A 17,633-nucleotide genomic window follows, 5' to 3' on the forward strand; every position below is an offset into this window, starting at 1 on the left:
CACCCCACATGCCACAGTTCTAAATGCTAACATTTCGCGACTGCTTGCGCTGGAAATGTTGCCTTTTAGGCTGGTGGAGACAGAAGCATTCCGTGACCTGATGGCGGCAGCTGTCCCACGTTACTCGGTCCCCAGCCGCCACTATTTCTCCCGGTGTGCCGTCCCCGCGTTGCATAACCACGTGTCACAAAACATCACACGTGCCCTGAACAACGCTGTTTCACCCAAAGTCCACCTAACCACAGACACGTGGACAAGTGCTTGTGGGCAAGGCCGCTACATCTCGTTGACGGCACACTGGGTTAATATTGTGGAAGCTGGGACCCAGTCTGAGCGAGGGACGGAACACGTCCTTCCCACACCAAGGTTTGCAGGCCCTACCTCAGTCAGTGTTTCACCCACACTCTACAGCTCCGGAATGTCATGCTCTTCAGCCTCCTCCTCCTCCTGCGCATCCTCATCCACTGTGCCCTCCACACCAGTCACAAGCTGGAAGCACTGCAGCACTGCCTCGGCGAAGCGGCAACAGGCTGTGCTGAAGCTAATCTGCATAGGTGACAAACCCCACAATGCAGAAGAGCTGTGGACAGCTCTGAAACAGCAGGCAGATCACTGGCTCACACCTCTGAACCTAAAGCCAGGAAAGGTCGTTTGTGACAATGGCCGGAACCTGGTGGCGGCTTTGAGGCGAGGCCAGCTGACACATGTTCCATGCGTGGCCCATGTGCTCAACCTCGTGGTTCAGCGGTTTATAAAGTCATACCCAGAGCTGTCTGATCTGCTGGTAAAAGTTCGCCGCCTGTCTGCACATTTTCGAAAGTCACCTACTGCTTCAGCCGGCCTTGCCGGCTTTCAGCGCCGTTTGCATCTTCCGGCTCACAGACTGGTGTGTGATGTCCCCACGCGTTGGAATTCAACTCTGCACATGTTGGTCAGGATATGTGAGCAGAAGAGGGCAGTTGTTGAGTACCTGCATCACCTAAGCCGTCGGGAAATGGGTCAAACTCCACACATAACACCTGAGGAGTGGAGATGGATGTCAGACCTATGTACCATCCTCCAAAACTTTGAGGACTCCACCAAGATGGTGAGTGGTGATGACGCCATTATTAGCGTCACCATACCGCTACTCTGCCTTCTAAAACGGTCCCTTTTGAAAAACAAACATGATGCATTGCAGGCGGAGTGCGATGAGTTGCAGCAAGAAACAGTAGTGGGTGTGGGTGATAACACACAGCCCAGCCTCGTCTCATCACAACGTGCAGTGGAGGACTATGACGAGGAGGAGGATGAAGACATGGAGCAACTCTCCGGCCAAATTGAGGATATGACATGCACACCAGTCATATCCTCGATTCAGCGTGGCTGGCCAGAGGACAGGGTAGATGAGGAGGAGGAGGAGGAGGAGGAGGAGGAGGACAGCATGTTCAGTCATCTTGTTGGTCAGGCTACTGAAGTCCTGGCTGTTAAGAGTCTGGCGCACATGGCTGACTTTATGGTAAGCTGCCTGTCTCGTGACCCTCGCGTTAAGAACATCTTGGCCGACAATCATTACTGGTTGGTAACACTGTTAGACCCACGCTACAAGGAGAACTTTTTGTCTCTTATTCCCGTGGATGAGAGGTCAACCAAAATGCAGCAGTTTCGGAAGGCCATACTCACGGAAGTAGGCAAAGCATTCCCCTCACAAAACGCTAGCGGCATAGGTCAGGAATCAGTGGACAACCGAGGCGTACAGCCGAGAGAGGCACAAGTCCAATCCGCCAGAGGTAGGGGAACAGTCTTTAAGATGTGGGACAGTTTTCTCAGCCCCTCACGTACCACAGCCCCTGAGGTGCGGGGTAGTGCCACAAGAAATCCTAAGTTTGCCCAGATGCTGAAGGAGTACCTTGCAGATCGAACAACTGTACTCCGACATTCCTCTGTGCCTTACAATTATTGGGTATCCAAGCTGGACACGTGGCATGAATTGGCTCTCTACGCCTTGGAAGTCCTGGCCTGCCCTGCTGCTAGCGTTTTGTCAGAGCGTGTTTTTAGTGCCGCAGGTGGAATCATTACAGATAAACGCACCCGCCTGTCAACTGAAAATGCTGACAGGCTGACTCTGATAAAGATGAACAAGGGTTGGATTGGGCCAGACTTCACCACACCACCAGCAAATGAGAGCGGAATTTAAAGTTTGCCATGTACCTCCACTCACCCATGGGTACACTTCTCGACTTTGGATAATCGCTGGACTGCTCCTCCTTCTCCTCATGCGCCATCATGATGACCGTTACAATAGTTAGGTCTTTGTTTCAGGTATACCCCCAGTGGTAAATTTTTTCGCCCATTCTTTGCAGAATGGACATTACAACGACAGGAGACCCGCTCCTTTGCAATGGGAACAATGTTTTGAGGCCCTCATGCACGTCTCTACCCAGGGACAACGTGTAGCCTCCCAATTTTTGGCTGCCCTGCCTAAGGGCTATACTGAAATACACCCACTTCCTTAAAATGGACACTTAATGTTTTGAGGCCCTCATGCACGTCTCTACCCAGGGACAATGTGGAGCCTCCCAATTTTTGGCTGCCCTGGCAAAGGGCTATACTGAAATAGACCCACTTCCTTACAATGGGCACTTCAGGTTTAAAGGCCATCATGCACGTCTCTACCCAGGGACAATGTGGAGCCTCCCAATTTTTGGCTGCCCTGCCTAAGGGCTATACTATAATACACCCACTTCCTGACAATGGACACTTAATGTTTTGAGGCCCTCATGCACGTCTCTACCCAGGGACAATGTGGAGCCTCCCAATTTTTGGCTGCCCTGGCAAAGGGCTATACTGAAATAGACCCACTTCCTTACAATGGGCACTTCAGGTTTAAAGGCCATCATGCACGTCTCTACCCAGGGACAATGTGGAGCCTCCCAATTTTTGGCTGCCCTGCCTAAGGGCTATACTATAATACACCCACTTCCTGACAATGGACACTTAATGTTTTGAGGCCCTCATGCACGTCTCTACCCAGGGACAATGTGGAGCCTCCCAATTTTTGGCTGCCCTGGCAAAGGGCTATACTGAAATAGACCCACTTCCTTACAATGGGCACTTCAGGTTTAAAGGCCATCATGCACGTCTCTACCCAGGGACAATGTGGAGCCTCCCAATTTTTGGCTGCCCTGCCTAAGGGCTATACTGAAATACACCCACTTCCTTAAAATGGACACTTAATGTTTTGAGGCCCTCATGCACGTCTCTACCCAGGGACAATGTGGAGCCTCCCAATTTTTGGCTGCCCTGGCAAAGGGCTATACTGAAATAGACCCACTTCCTTACAATGGGCACTTCAGGTTTAAAGGCCATCATGCACGTCTCTACCCAGGGACAATGTGGAGCCTCCCAATTTTTGGCTGCCCTGCCTAAGGGCTATACTATAATACACCCACTTCCTGACAATGGACACTTAATGTTTTGAGGCCCTCATGCACGTCTGTATGCAGGGGCATTGGTGAACCTCACAATTTAGGACTGCCCTGGCAAAGGAAAATACTACAAAGACTCACTTCCTCAAAATGGGCACATTAGACTCAAGAGGCCTTCATGTACGTCTCTTCTCAGGGACATCGGAGTGCCACACAATGTTTTCACGTAAAATCTTTCATGTATTGATCTCAAAAAGTAACATACACCAGATCTATCTCACTATTGGGTATGTGCCCTTAACATTTCCGCCATGAAAAATCATTTTGGGGTCATTTTGGAAGGTTTTCTGGTGAGTCCGTAAAAATGGCGTAAAACGCGGACAAAATTGTTCACAGCTGTGACTTTTGAGTGATAAATGCTTCAAGGGGTCTTCCCCATGCTGTTGCCATGTCATTTGAGCACTCTTCTGAGACTTTTGTGACATTTTTAGGGTTTCTCCATGCTGCCGGGAGGTCATTTCACAAAAATACTCGGGTCTCCCATAGGATAACATTGGGCTCGTTGCTCGGGCCGAGTACACGAGTATCTTGGGAGGCTCGGCCCGAGCTTCGAGCACCCGAGCTTTTTAGTACTCGCTCATCACTATCTATTAGTATTCAGATTTGCTGTACACACGTTGCACTTTTTTTTGTCTGCAGTTTATTTGTCAAAACCTTGTGACAAAAAAGAAGCAGCATGTCCATTCTTCTTACGTTTTTGTCACATTTTGTCACCCATTGAAACAATGAGGTGGATGAACAATGCATGGAAAAACGCAATGTACCAAATTGTTGCGTTTTGCATTGTTCCAGGATAAACAAACACTGCTGGATTTCTGTCTCTCTCCACTCTCTCTCCTTTCATTTTCCCTCTCTCCTTCCAGCACTGCTACATCTGACAATCACAGCGAGCGACAGGATCAGCGGTGATGTCGCTCAGGTGGATCTTCCACCGACGGAGGACTCCAGCTGTGACTGCAAATCACCCGACTGACGTCACCGCTAATCGCGTAGCTCACTTCACTTACTCGAGTGGAGGTGGAGGACTCCAGCTGTGGCTGCGGCTAACTGAGTGACGTCACCGCTTATCACATGGCTCACCAGTTGCTGCGTTGAGGTCACACTAAGCAGTAGAGATGAGCGAACCGGTCGCGGTTCGGCTCGAGGTTGGTTCGCCGAACGGACCTCCCGTTCGAGTTCGGTTCGTCGAACGTTCGACGAACCGAACTCGAACTGCATAGGAAACAATGGCAGGCAATCACAAACACAGAAAAACACCTAGAAAACACCCTCAAAGGTGTCCTAAAGGTGACAAACAACTCAAACACATTGGAAAGTGACAAGGACATATACTCATGCGAAAACAAAACAGCTGGACAAGGAAAAAGAGGAGGACACACAGATATAGGCATGGCACGCCCTTCTAAAATCATGTAAAACACCGCAAGGTGACTCCAAGCGGAGTCTCCATTTTTTCCAAAAATTGGGCCACACACACACCCACCCCTTCAGTGGCAGCAGTTGTGCCCCAGTTGTACACTTCACAGCTACATTTGCATCAAGCACATTCAAAAATACGCCATTCTTATCCGTCCCCAGGATGACACCGGGGTAGGTAGCAAAGTCTTTCCTGATCCCAGCTCTGTTCATCTTGGCTTCTTTTAAAAACACATCAAGCAAGGGTTACTCCAAGCGGAGTCTCCCTTTTTTTCCAAAAATTGGGCCACACAGACACCCACCCCATCAGTGGCAGCACTTGGGCCCTAGTTGCAAACAGGATGTTTTGATTTGCATCAAGCACATTCAAAAATACGCCATTCTTATCCGTCCCCAGGATGACACCGGGGTAGGTAGCAAAGTCTTTCCTGATCCCAGCTCTGTTCATCTTGGCTTCTTTTAAAAACACATCAAGCAAGGGTTACTCCAAGCGGAGTCTCCCTTTTTTCCAAAAATTGGGCCACACAGACACCCACCCCATCAGTGGCAGCACTTGGGCCCTAGTTGCAAACAGGATGTTTTGATTTGCATCAAGCACATTCAAAAATACGCCATTCTTATCCGTCCCCAGGATGACACCGGGGTAGGTAGCAAAGTCTTTGCTGATCCCAGCTCTGTTCATCTTGGCTTCTTTTAAAAACACATCAAGCAAGGGTTACTCCAAGCGGAGTCTCCCTTTTTTTCCAAAAATTGGGCCACACAGACACCCACCCCATCAGTGGCAGCACTTGGGCCCTAGTTGCAAACAGGATGTTTTGATTTGCATCAAGCACATTCAAAAATACGCCATTCTTATCCGTCCCCAGGATGACACCGGGGTAGGTAGCAAAGTCTTTGCTGATCCCAGCTCTGTTCATCTTGGCTTCTTTTAAAAACACATCAAGCAAGGGTTACTCCAAGCGGAGTCTCCCTTTTTTTCCAAAAATTGGGCCACACAGACACCCACCCCATCAGTGGCAGCACTTGGGCCCTAGTTGCAAACAGGATGTTTTGATTTGCATCAAGCACATTCAAAAATACGCCATTCTTATCCGTCCCCAGGATGACACCGGGGTAGGTAGCAAAGTCTTTCCTGATCCCAGCTCTGTTCATCTTGGCTTCTTTTAAAAACACATCAAGCAAGGGTTACTCCAAGCGGAGTCTCCCTTTTTTTCCAAAAATTGGGCCACACAGACACCCACCCCATCAGTGGCAGCACTTGGGCCCTAGTTGTACACTTCACAGCTACATTTGCATCAATCACATTCAAAAATACCCCATAATTAACCGTCCCCAGGATGACACCGGGGTAGGTAGCAAAGTCTTTGCTGACCCATGACTTGTTCATCTTGGCTTCTTTTAAAAACAATGTAAGCAAGGGTTACTCCAAGCGGAGTCTCCCTTTTTTCCAAAAATTGGGCCACACAGACACCCACCCCATCAGTGGCAGCACTTGGGCCCTAGTTGCAAACAGGATGTTTTGATTTGCATCAAGCACATTCCAAATCCACAAGCATTTACTCTCCCCAGGATGACACAGGGGTAGTAAATTCCTTCTGGATCCATGACTTGTTCATTTTGATGAACGTCAGTCTGTCCACATTGTCACTGGACAGACGCGTGCGCTTATCTGTCAGCACACACCCAGCAGCACTGAATACACGTTCAGAGACAACGCTGGCAGCTGGACACGACAAAATCTCCAAGGCGTAACTGGAGAGCTCTGGCCATTTTTCTATGTTTGAAGCCCAAAAGGAGCAAGGCTCCAGTTGCACAGTCATGGCATCGATGTTCATTTGGAGATACTCCTGTATCATCCTCTCCAGCCGTTGAGTATGTGTCAGACTTGTTGTCTCTGGTGGCCTTGCAAAAGAGGGTCTAAAAAAATTATGAAAAGATTCCATAAAATTGCTGTTACCGGCACCAGATACGGTCCTACTGGTACGGGTAGACTGGTGAAGATGACGAGACCGTCCCATGTTTGTCAAGTTACAACTGGGAGATTCCCTCCCTGCACCTGCACGGTTGTTTGGTGGAAAAGCCGAGCTAAGATCGAGTAACAGCTTCTGCTGATACTCCTGCATACGTGCGTCCCTTTCTATGGCTGGAATTATGTCACAAAATTTGGACTTGTACCGGGGATCTAATAGTGTGGCAATCCATTAGTCATCATCACTTCTAATTTTGACAATACGACTGTCATGTTGGAGGTAGTGCAACAAAAAGGCACTCATGTGTCTTGCGCAGCCATGCGGACCAAGTCCACGCTGTGTTTGTGGCATAGAGGTGCTACCCGTTCTTTCTTCCTCTGACATCTCCCCCCAACCTATTTCAACTGAAATTTGACCAAGGTCTCCCTCATCCACTGAGTCTTCCATGTCCATGGACAGTTCGTCCTCCATTTCTTCATGTTCTCCTGCACCTTGCTCAACATTTCGCCTGCTACTATGCGCCCTTGTCGATCCCTGTTCCCCATGGTCCCATGCCTGCTGCGTTGGTGATGATGAACGTCTGGACCTTGGTGATGTTGTTGTCCCTTGCACATATGAATCCTCCTGTAGTTCCTCCCCTTCATGTTGTCCCACCCCCTGACTCCGAATAGTGTTTAGCGTGTGCTCCAGCATGTAAATGACTGGAATCGTCATGCTGATAATGGCATTGTCAGAGCTAAACATATTCGTCGCCATGTCGAAACTGTGCAGAAGGGTGCATAGGTCCTTGATCTGAGACCACTCCATCAGGGTGATCTGCCCCACCTCTGCATCTCGTTGGCCCAGGCTATACGTCATGACGTATTGCACCAGGGCTCTGCGGTGCTGCCACAGTCGCTGTAACATGTGGAGAGTTGAATTCCAGCGTGTCGCCACATCGCATTTCAGGCGATGAACCGGCAGGCCGAAAGACTTCTGTAGCGATGCAAGTCGCTCAGCTGCGGCGCTTGAACGCCGGAAGTGAGCAGACAGTTTTCGTGCCCTGTTCAGAAGGCCATCTAGGCCGGGATAGTGTGTTAAAAATTGCTGCACGACAAGGTTCAACACGTGAGCCATACAAGGTACGTGTGTCACCTTGCCCAGGCGAAGGGCCGCACCCAGGTTTGCAGCATTGTCGCACACGGCCTTACCAGGCTGCAGGTTGAGTGGAGACAACCATTTATTAAACTCGGACCGCAGAGCTGACCACAACTCCTCAGCTGTGTGACTCTTATTACCAAGACATGTCAAGCTAAAGACCGCCTGATGCCGTTGCGCTCGGCTGCCAGCATAGTAATGAGGCGTGCGTGATTCCTTCTGCGCAGTGAGAACGCTGGTGGCCTGACCAGGCAGGCTTGGGGCGGAGGTGGAGGACCCAGATGAGGTGGAGGATGCAGAAGCTGTGGCGGAACTTGGACAGACAGAGGATTGACACACAAGTCGTGGGGACGGCAAGACTTGTGCAGCAGACCCTTCACCATCTATCACCATAGTTACCCAGTGCCCAGTCAGCGACATGTAACGTCCCTGTCCATGCTTACTGGTCCAAGTATCGGTGGTGAAATGCACCCGTTCACACACAGAGTTTCTCAAGGAAGCGGTGATGTTGTGTGCGACATGCTGGTGTAGCGCGGGCACACCTTTCTTAGAGAAGTAGTGGCGACTAGGCATCTGGTACTGGGGCACAGCGACAGACATAAGGTCTCTAAAATCCTGTGTGTCCACTAGGCGGAAAGGCAGCATTTCGGTAGCCAACAGCTTACAGAGGGATAGAGTCAACCTCTTAGCTTTGTCATGGGTCGGAGGAAGTGGCCTTTTATTTGACCACATCTGAGGGACAGAGATCTGGCTGCTGTGTGTAGACGGTGTTGAGTAGGGTGTCCCTGGAAAAATGCAGGTTTGTGAGGAAAGTGCAGGCGGAGACATGATGTTGCCTTCATCCAACGTTGGTGCTATCGATGTCTGAGAGAGCTGTACACACTCACTTGTTTCCCCTTCCAAACCAACTGACGACCTTACAAGCAAACTGCCTGTTGCGGTTACAGTGGTGGAAGTTTTGCGTGGAAAAACAGGTGTGACAGCTGTCCCCACAGTCCTAGAAGATGAAGAGCGCGCGGATGCACTGGAAGGGGCGGGCGGTGGATGGTTCGCTCCGCTAGCCGGCATTGCAGCACGGTGAGCTTCCCACTGGGACTTATGATATTTATTCATGTGACGATTCATGGAAGAAGTTGTCAAACTGCTGAGGTTTTGACCTCTACTAACAGAATCATGACAAATGTTACATATCACATGAGTTGGGCGATCTTTTTCGATGTGAAAAAAGGCCCAGGCTAGGCAAGGCTTAGAGGCCATGCGACCTGTTGATCCACCCCGAATAATGCTCATAGGCAGAGTGGTGGCTGAGGATGCAGTTGTAGACGTGCTACCAGTGCTCCGACTCTGTCCAGGAAGGCGCAAGGTAACTTCGTCGTCGGTTGCATCCTCCTCCACCGCCTCTGTTGACCTCCTCGAGTGCCTGACTGGGGGTTGACAGTAGGTGGGATCTAGAACTTCATCATCAATTGTTGTGTTCGCACTCCCCTCCCCCTCAGACCGAGCCTCTTCTTGCCCTGACCGAATATTTAAGTTGTCATCCCAATCGGGTATCTGCGTCTCATCTTCATCAGTATGTTCCTCATTGTCTATAACCACAGGTGTTACAGTTTGTGACAAAGGGTCAACATTATGCTCAGAAACTTGGTCCTCACGGCCTGAATCTGAGTCACAAAGGTTCTGGGCATCACTGCAGACCATTTCCTATTCTGTACTCACTGTAGCTTGGGAGCAGACCTCTGATTCCCAGGCTATAGTGTGACTGAACAGCTCTGCAGACTCAGCCATCTCAGTTCCACCATACTGTGCAGGGCTGATGGAGACTTCAGAGCTGGGAGAAATCAAGTGTGATTGGGATGACAACTCAGAGGAATGGTGTTTTTTGGATGCGGTACTTGAAGTGGCTGAGAGGGCACTTGTTGGACCACTTGAGATCCATTCAAGCATTTTCCTTTTTTGCCCATCATCTACCTTTGTTCCTCTTGTTCGTGTCCGTAAAAAAGGGAGCACATCGGATTGTCCACAATAAGTAGTAGACATCTTACTTTTGCTAGTAGATGGTCTATCTTCAGCAGATGATAATGGAGCTTTGGCACCTTCCCCACTGACAAAACCTTTTTTGCCTTTTCCACCACGCCTCTTCCCCTTTCCACCAGCATCTGTCATTTTGCCACTCATGTTGATTGCGACAAGATTGTGGACTGAAAATGTGGTAGTAAAAATTGAGAGGTGGTGAAGATTGCAGTGGTGGTCTAGCTTTATTAACAGCAGAATAATAAAGAATAAATATCCCTGACAATGTAACTTAGTTATAATTCGTTGGAGTGTGCAACGCAGGCAGACGTGCTGCAAATGTCTTGGCACTAGTGGGACTATAGCAAAGTCCAATAGCCACGTATAGGATGCCACTAGGTTCACTGAGTGTGTGCTAGTATAATGGCTTAGTTATAATTAGTTGGAGTGTGCAACGCAGGCAGATGCGCTCTGCAAATGTCTTGGCACTAGTAGGACTATAGCAAAGTCCAATAGCCACGTATAGGATGCCACTAGGTACACTGAGTGTGTGCTAGTATAATGGCTTAGTTATAATTAGTTGGAGTGTGCAACGCAGGCAGACGTGCTGCAAATGTCTTGGCACTAGTGGGACTATAGCAAAGTCCAATAGCCACGTATAGGATGCCACTAGGTACACTGAGTGTGTGCTAGTATAATGGCTTAGTTATAATTAGTTGGAGTGTGCAACGCAGGCAGACGTGCTGCAAATGTCTTGGCACTAGTGGGACTATAGCAAAGTCCAATAGCCACGTATAGGATGCCACTAGGTACACTGAGTGTGTGCTAGTATAATGGCTTAGTTATAATTAGTTGGAGTGTGCAACGCAGGCAGACGTGCTGCAAATGTCTTGGCACTAGTGGGACTATAGCAAAGTCCAATAGCCACGTATAGGATGCCACTAGGTACACTGAGTGTGTGCTAGTATAATGGCTTAGTTATAATTAGTTGGAGTGTGCAACGCAGGCAGACGTGCTGCAAATGTCTTGGCACTAGTGGGACTATAGCAAAGTCCAATAGCCACGTATAGGATGCCACTAGGTACACTGAGTGTGTGCTAGTATAATGGCTTAGTTATAATTAGTTGGAGTGTGCAACGCAGGCAGACGTGCTGCAAATGTCTTGGCACTAGTGGGACTATAGCAAAGTCCAATAGCCACGTATAGGATGCCACTAGGTACACTGAGTGTGTGCTAGTATAATGGCTTAGTTATAATTAGTTGGAGTGTGCAACGCAGGCAGACGTGCTGCAAATGTCTTGGCACTAGTGGGACTATAGCAAAGTCCAATAGCCACGTATAGGATGCCACTAGGTACACTGAGTGTGTGCTAGTATAATGGCTTAGTTATAATTAGTTGGAGTGTGCAACGCAGGCAGACGTGCTGCAAATGTCTTGGCACTAGTGGGACTATAGCAAAGTCCAATAGCCACGTATAGGATGCCACTAGGTACACTGAGTGTGTGCTAGTATAATGGCTTAGTTATAATTAGTTGGAGTGTGCAACGCAGGCAGACGTGCTGCAAATGTCTTGGCACTAGTGGGACTATAGCAAAGTCCAATAGCCACGTATAGGATGCCACTAGGTACACTGAGTGTGTGCTAGTATAATGGCTTAGTTATAATTAGTTGGAGTGTGCAACGCAGGCAGACGTGCTGCAAATGTCTTGGCACTAGTGGGACTATAGCAAAGTCCAATATCCACGTATAGGATGCCACTAGGTTCACTGAGTGTGTGCTAGTATAATGGCTTAGTTATAATTAGTTGGAGTGTGCAACGCAGGCAGATGCGCTCTGCAAATGTCTTGGCACTAGTAGGACTATAGCAAAGTCCAATAGCCACGTATAGGATGCCACTAAAAAACACTTAGTGTGTGCAAGTATAATGGCTTAGTTATAATTAGTTGGAGTGTGCAACGCAGGCAGATGCGCTCTGCAAATGTCTTGGCACTAGTGGGACTATAGCAAAGTCCAATAGCCACGTATAGGATGCCACTAGGTACACTGAGTGTGTGCTAGTATAATGGCTTAGTTATAATTAGTTGGAGTGTGCAACGCAGGCAGACGTGCTGCAAATGTCTTGGCACTAGTGGGACTATAGCAAAGTCCAATAGCCACGTATAGGATGCCACTAGGTACACTGAGTGTGTGCTAGTATAATGGCTTAGTTATAATTAGTTGGAGTGTGCAACGCAGGCAGACGTGCTGCAAATGTCTTGGCACTAGTGGGACTATAGCAAAGTCCAATAGCCACGTATAGGATGCCACTAGGTACACTGAGTGTGTGCTAGTATAATGGCTTAGTTATAATTAGTTGGAGTGTGCAACGCAGGCAGACGTGCTGCAAATGTCTTGGCACTAGTGGGACTATAGCAAAGTCCAATAGCCACGTATAGGATGCCACTAGGTACACTGAGTGTGTGCTAGTATAATGGCTTAGTTATAATTAGTTGGAGTGTGCAACGCAGGCAGACGTGCTGCAAATGTCTTGGCACTAGTGGGACTATAGCAAAGTCCAATAGCCACGTATAGGATGCCACTAGGTACACTGAGTGTGTGCTAGTATAATGGCTTAGTTATAATTAGTTGGAGTGTGCAACGCAGGCAGACGTGCTGCAAATGTCTTGGCACTAGTGGGACTATAGCAAAGTCCAATAGCCACGTATAGGATGCCACTAGGTACACTGAGTGTGTGCTAGTATAATGGCTTAGTTATAATTAGTTGGAGTGTGCAACGCAGGCAGACGTGCTGCAAATGTCTTGGCACTAGTGGGACTATAGCAAAGTCCAATAGCCACGTATAGGATGCCACTAGGTACACTGAGTGTGTGCTAGTATAATGGCTTAGTTATAATTAGTTGGAGTGTGCAACGCAGGCAGACGTGCTGCAAATGTCTTGGCACTAGTGGGACTATAGCAAAGTCCAATAGCCACGTATAGGATGCCACTAGGTACACTGAGTGTTTGCTAGTATAATGGCTTACTTAGAATGAGTTGGAGGACAAGAGGGTACAGTGGCAGGATTGTGGTGCTCTGGGTAGAGGAATGGAAGCCTGCCTTTCTATTCCCTCCTAATGGTGAAATGCAGGGAGGAAATCCCTGACCTGGGCTACACAGACGCTGTTGCTGTTTGCAGGACCTGTCACCTATGGCTCTCTGACCCTGCCGCTTTGAGCCCTTAAAAGGACTGCTAGAATGTGCTCTCCCTAAGCTGTCTAACGCTGTGTATGCAGCGCATACAGCTGTATCGGCTATAGGACTCAGGAGGACGGAGCTGCGACAGTGATGTCTGACACCAAAGACGCAGAAGGCAGATAATGGCGTTCGTGAAGAAAATGTCCGGTTTTATAATGCAGGGACATGTGACATGCAGATCCTATCACACATGCCGTTGCTTCTCTGGCTCAAAGTCCACTTAGGTGTGTGTGTGTCTGTGATTGGCTGACATGCTGGCCCGCCCCACAAGACGCGCGCGCTTAGGGAAGGAAGACAAGAAAAAAAATAAAAAAATTATAGAAACAGCAGTGATCTGAAGGCGCTGTTCACGCACACTATACACTGAAATGTGATAATAGTTTGATTCACAGAGTGACTTACACTATTACAGCAGAAACCAAGCTAGGATTTAGCTGTTTTTTGGCTGCTAGAACCGTTCTCGAACGTTTCTAGAACTATCGAGCTTTTGCAAAAAGCTCGAGTTCTAGTTCGATCTAGAACATGCCCCAAAATCACTCGAGCCGCGAACTGGAGAACCACGAACCACGAACCGCGCTCAACTCTACTAAGCAGTCATGTGCTATTGCGCTCGCTGTGAGTGACAGATGTAGCAGTGCTGGAAGCGTCGTGGGACCTCGTGTGGATTACATTGGACCTGCACGGGTGTTTTTGGGGTTAATACAGTGTTGAAAGAGGGTGCTTTTTAGTCTTTTATTTCAAATAAAGGATTTTTTGGGTGTTTGTGTTAATATACTTTCAATTACAGATTAGTCATGGGGGTGTCTCAGAGACGCCTGCCATCATTTATCTAGGGCTTAGTAGCAGCTGTGGGCTATTATTAACTCCTTATTACCCCAATTGCCACCGTACCAAGGCAATGGGAAGAGCCGTGTCCAGTGCATTTAATGGAGTCACCACTTCTGGGGCGGTTGTGGGCTGCTATTGTTAGGCCGGAAAGGGACAAATAACCATGGCCCTTCCCACCCTAATACTATCAGCCAAAAGTTGTCTACTGTACCTTGGCTTGTTTTAGACAAATGGGGGGACCCCCACAACATTTTATTTATTTATTTTTAAATAAATCAAATAATTTAACAAAAAAGAAAAAACGTGGGATCCTCTCTATTTTTCATAACCAGCCATGGTACAGCAGACAGCTGAGGGGTGCAGCCTGCAGCTGCTGCTGTTCCTGTGCTGGATAAGAAAAATGGGGGGCAGCCAATGTCATTTTTTTACCAAAAAAAAATAAAAAAAAAAAAACAACTGTCCAAGCTAGCTATCCCTCTATTGAGCTATTCTGTTATTTCTTTATATCTATTATATCTGTTCTTTCTTATTATCTATTCTGTATGTTCTTTCATCTATCTTTTCTTACTATCTTTTTTTTTCTATCTATCCATCTATTCTAGCTATCTATCAATTATCCTATCCTATCATATTTTGTTTCTCCCTTACAAAATGCAGTAAAAGCGCACCATTATTACAAACAGGTGCCCAGCAGCTTGCAGACAAGATCCAAGATAGCGGGGATAGGTCGAATGAGAGTACCCCAAAAACCACAGAACCATCAGGAGGGAGGTCATGTGTTTCACAGTGTGGAAAGAATGAACTGTTCAAGTTTTGGTTTGTTAAGAGTACTCGGTGTCACTTGTTTGTCTACTGCATCTATGACGGGGACCGGCTGCGGGGCGATGGACACCAAACCAAAGAAAATAGTAAGTGTCACACACCCCGCTTGAAGTCATACACACACTCTGACTCTCTCTAGCGAAGGAGTGCAGACGCAGTGCAGTGCCCAGACGGCTCGGCATTTGTACCATCCTTAACATTACTAGCCCCTACATGATGCTCCTCTTAGGGGTACTTTGCACGTTGCGACATCGCTACTGCGATATCGTTGGGGTCAAATAGAAAGTGACGCACATCCGGCGTCGGTAACGACGTCGCAACGTGTAAAGCCAAGATGCGCCGATAAACGATCGCAAAAGCGTCGTAAATCAGTGATCTGTGTAGTGTCGGCCATTTTCATAATGCCGCACCAATAGGAGATATGATGTTGTTCCTCGTTCCTGCGGTGTCACACATCGCTGTGTGTGACACCGCAGGAGCGAGGAACATCTCCTTACCTGCCTCCACCAGCTATGCGGAAGGAAGGAGGTGGGCGGGATGTTTACGTCCCACTCATCTCCGCCCCTCCGCTTCTATTGGACGGCTGCCGTGTGACGTCGCTGTGACGCCGCACGACACGCCCCCTTAGGAAGGAGGCGAGTCGCCGGCCAGAGCAACATCGCAGGGCAGGTAAGTGCGTGTGAAGCTGCCGTAGCGATAATGTTCGCTACGGCAGCTATCACAAGATATCGCTGCTGCGACGGGGGCAGGTACTATCGCGCTCGGCATCGCTAGCATCGGCTAGCGATGTCGCAGCGTGCAAAGTACCCCTTAGATTGCATAGCCAAATCCTAGTGACAGATTTCCTTTAACTGTAATAGATGCAAACGACAATGGAGAAATATTATAAAAAGCTGGATATTAATGACAATTTTTGGGGACAAAGCATAGAGCCAATAATTTTCCGTATGCACTAAGCCTTATGATGTCCAACATATGCAACCATGATGTTCATCTGCCTCTAAGGCGGGCTTTGCACGTTGCGACATCGCAGGCCGATGCTGCGATGTCGCACGCGATAGTGCCCGCCCCCGTCGCAGGTACGATATCGTGTGATAGCTGGCGTAGCGAAAACTATCGCTACGCCAGCTTCACACGCACTCACCTGCCCTGCGACCGTCGCTCTGGCCGGCGACCCGCCTCCTTCCTAAGGGGGCGGGTCGTGCGGCGTCACAGCGACGTCACATGGCAGGCGGCCAATAGGAGCGGAGGGGCGGAGATGAGTGGGATGTAAACATCCTGCCCAGCTCCTTCCTTCCGCATAACCTACGGAAGCCGCAGTGAGGCCGGTAGGAGATGTTCCTCGCTCCTGCGGCTTCACACACAGCGATGTGTGCTGCCGCAGGAACGAGGAACAACATCGGACCGTCGCGTCAGCGTAATTATGAATTACGCCGACGCTGCAACGATGATACGATTACGACGATTTTGCGTTCGTTAATCGTATCATCAAGGCTTTACACACTACGATATCGCATGCGATGCCAGATGTGCGTCATTTTCAATTTGACCCCACCGACATCGCACCTGCGATGTCGTAGTGTGCAAAGCCGCCCTAAGACAAAGTATGAGCATGCAGCTTCTTTAGCGCCCCCTCTCTTCTGAGCCCAGCCTTTCGATGTTTATTCCGCAAGCTTCATCTTCCCATGTTTTGCCTAACACATAAATAAATAATTGAACTCAATTACCTTTATCGGGGGATATCTCGCCAAGCGGCTTTATTGAAGTTTCCACTGCGAGGTTCACAGAGATTAATCTACCACCTGGGAGTTTTCAGTGTTGTTCAAGCTCTTTATCAGCTCAGGGCATAGTGGATGGCTGGAAAATCCCAGCACCAGATAACTAATTGAAATCTGGAAGTGCAGCCCGTTAAAGTCTTCCGACTTGAATCCTATGAAATTGATATCGGCTCTCAGTCACATAAATAGCGGCGTAAATGAAATGTGCGCTCTAAAAATACATCCATTGAGCAGTTCATTATAAGATGTCTGCGCGCAGCTGATAATAAAGACGAGCCAATTGTAATTCTATCAAATTATCACATGATGACGATAATAATAATAATAAGGCACATCCATCGCTCGGAAAATGAATTTCATTGTATTCCATCTTATAGTCAAAGCCTCGTTTAGAAATGTTGCTGCGGTTTTTGGAGGATTGCCATGGAAGACATTACAAATAAGAACGCAAAGGATCTCAGAAAATGGGGAAATATAACAATGTCCATCTTCACAACCAATTAAAGAAGAATTTTCAAGTTTGTTAGTTATCCCCTATCCATTGGATACTGGTTAACTGTTACACGGAGTTTTTCACAAACTTCACAGACGGTGATGGCGGCGTCGGGCATTGTTCAGATTGCACATTTTGACACTCCGCCTAATGGTTTCTCTGGAGTCTGGGATCAATACAGGCAGACTCGGGCATTGGCCTGCTGTGTGCTGATTCATAGGCAGGCTAGCAAGAGTTAATCTCTGTTGATCTGCTTGCTCCTTTGATCATATTTTGTGGGGAGTCTTATCACATCTACTCCCCTCCTATTTATGCTGGTTGAATCCTTTTACCCATGCCAGCTATAGTTTGTCTATGTTGGTCTGTGAAGTGTGGTTTCCCAGACTCTCTGATGAAAGTTGTGCTCATTGCTTGGTGCGGTTGTTGATTTTACCCCTGTTGTTTTGTACTTCCTTCCTGCTCTTGTTTTTCCTCCTGA

General features: G+C 48.2%; 1 long non-coding RNA gene across 1 annotated transcript in view; it reads right to left on the reverse strand.

Annotated features, from left to right (window-relative positions):
- Positions 1-16,830, reverse strand: part of LOC142282816 (uncharacterized) — a 362,565-nt gene extending 345,735 nt beyond the window's left edge. The window contains exon 1 of the long non-coding RNA XR_012744613.1: positions 16,612-16,830. This is a non-coding gene — a long non-coding RNA (uncharacterized LOC142282816). The remainder of the gene's footprint in view (positions 1-16,611) is intronic.
- Positions 16,831-17,633: the final 803 nt, after the last annotated feature.

This window comes from Anomaloglossus baeobatrachus, chromosome 2 (genome assembly GCF_048569485.1).
Source record: "Anomaloglossus baeobatrachus isolate aAnoBae1 chromosome 2, aAnoBae1.hap1, whole genome shotgun sequence".
NCBI classification, from domain to species: Eukaryota; Metazoa; Chordata; class Amphibia; order Anura; family Aromobatidae; genus Anomaloglossus; species Anomaloglossus baeobatrachus.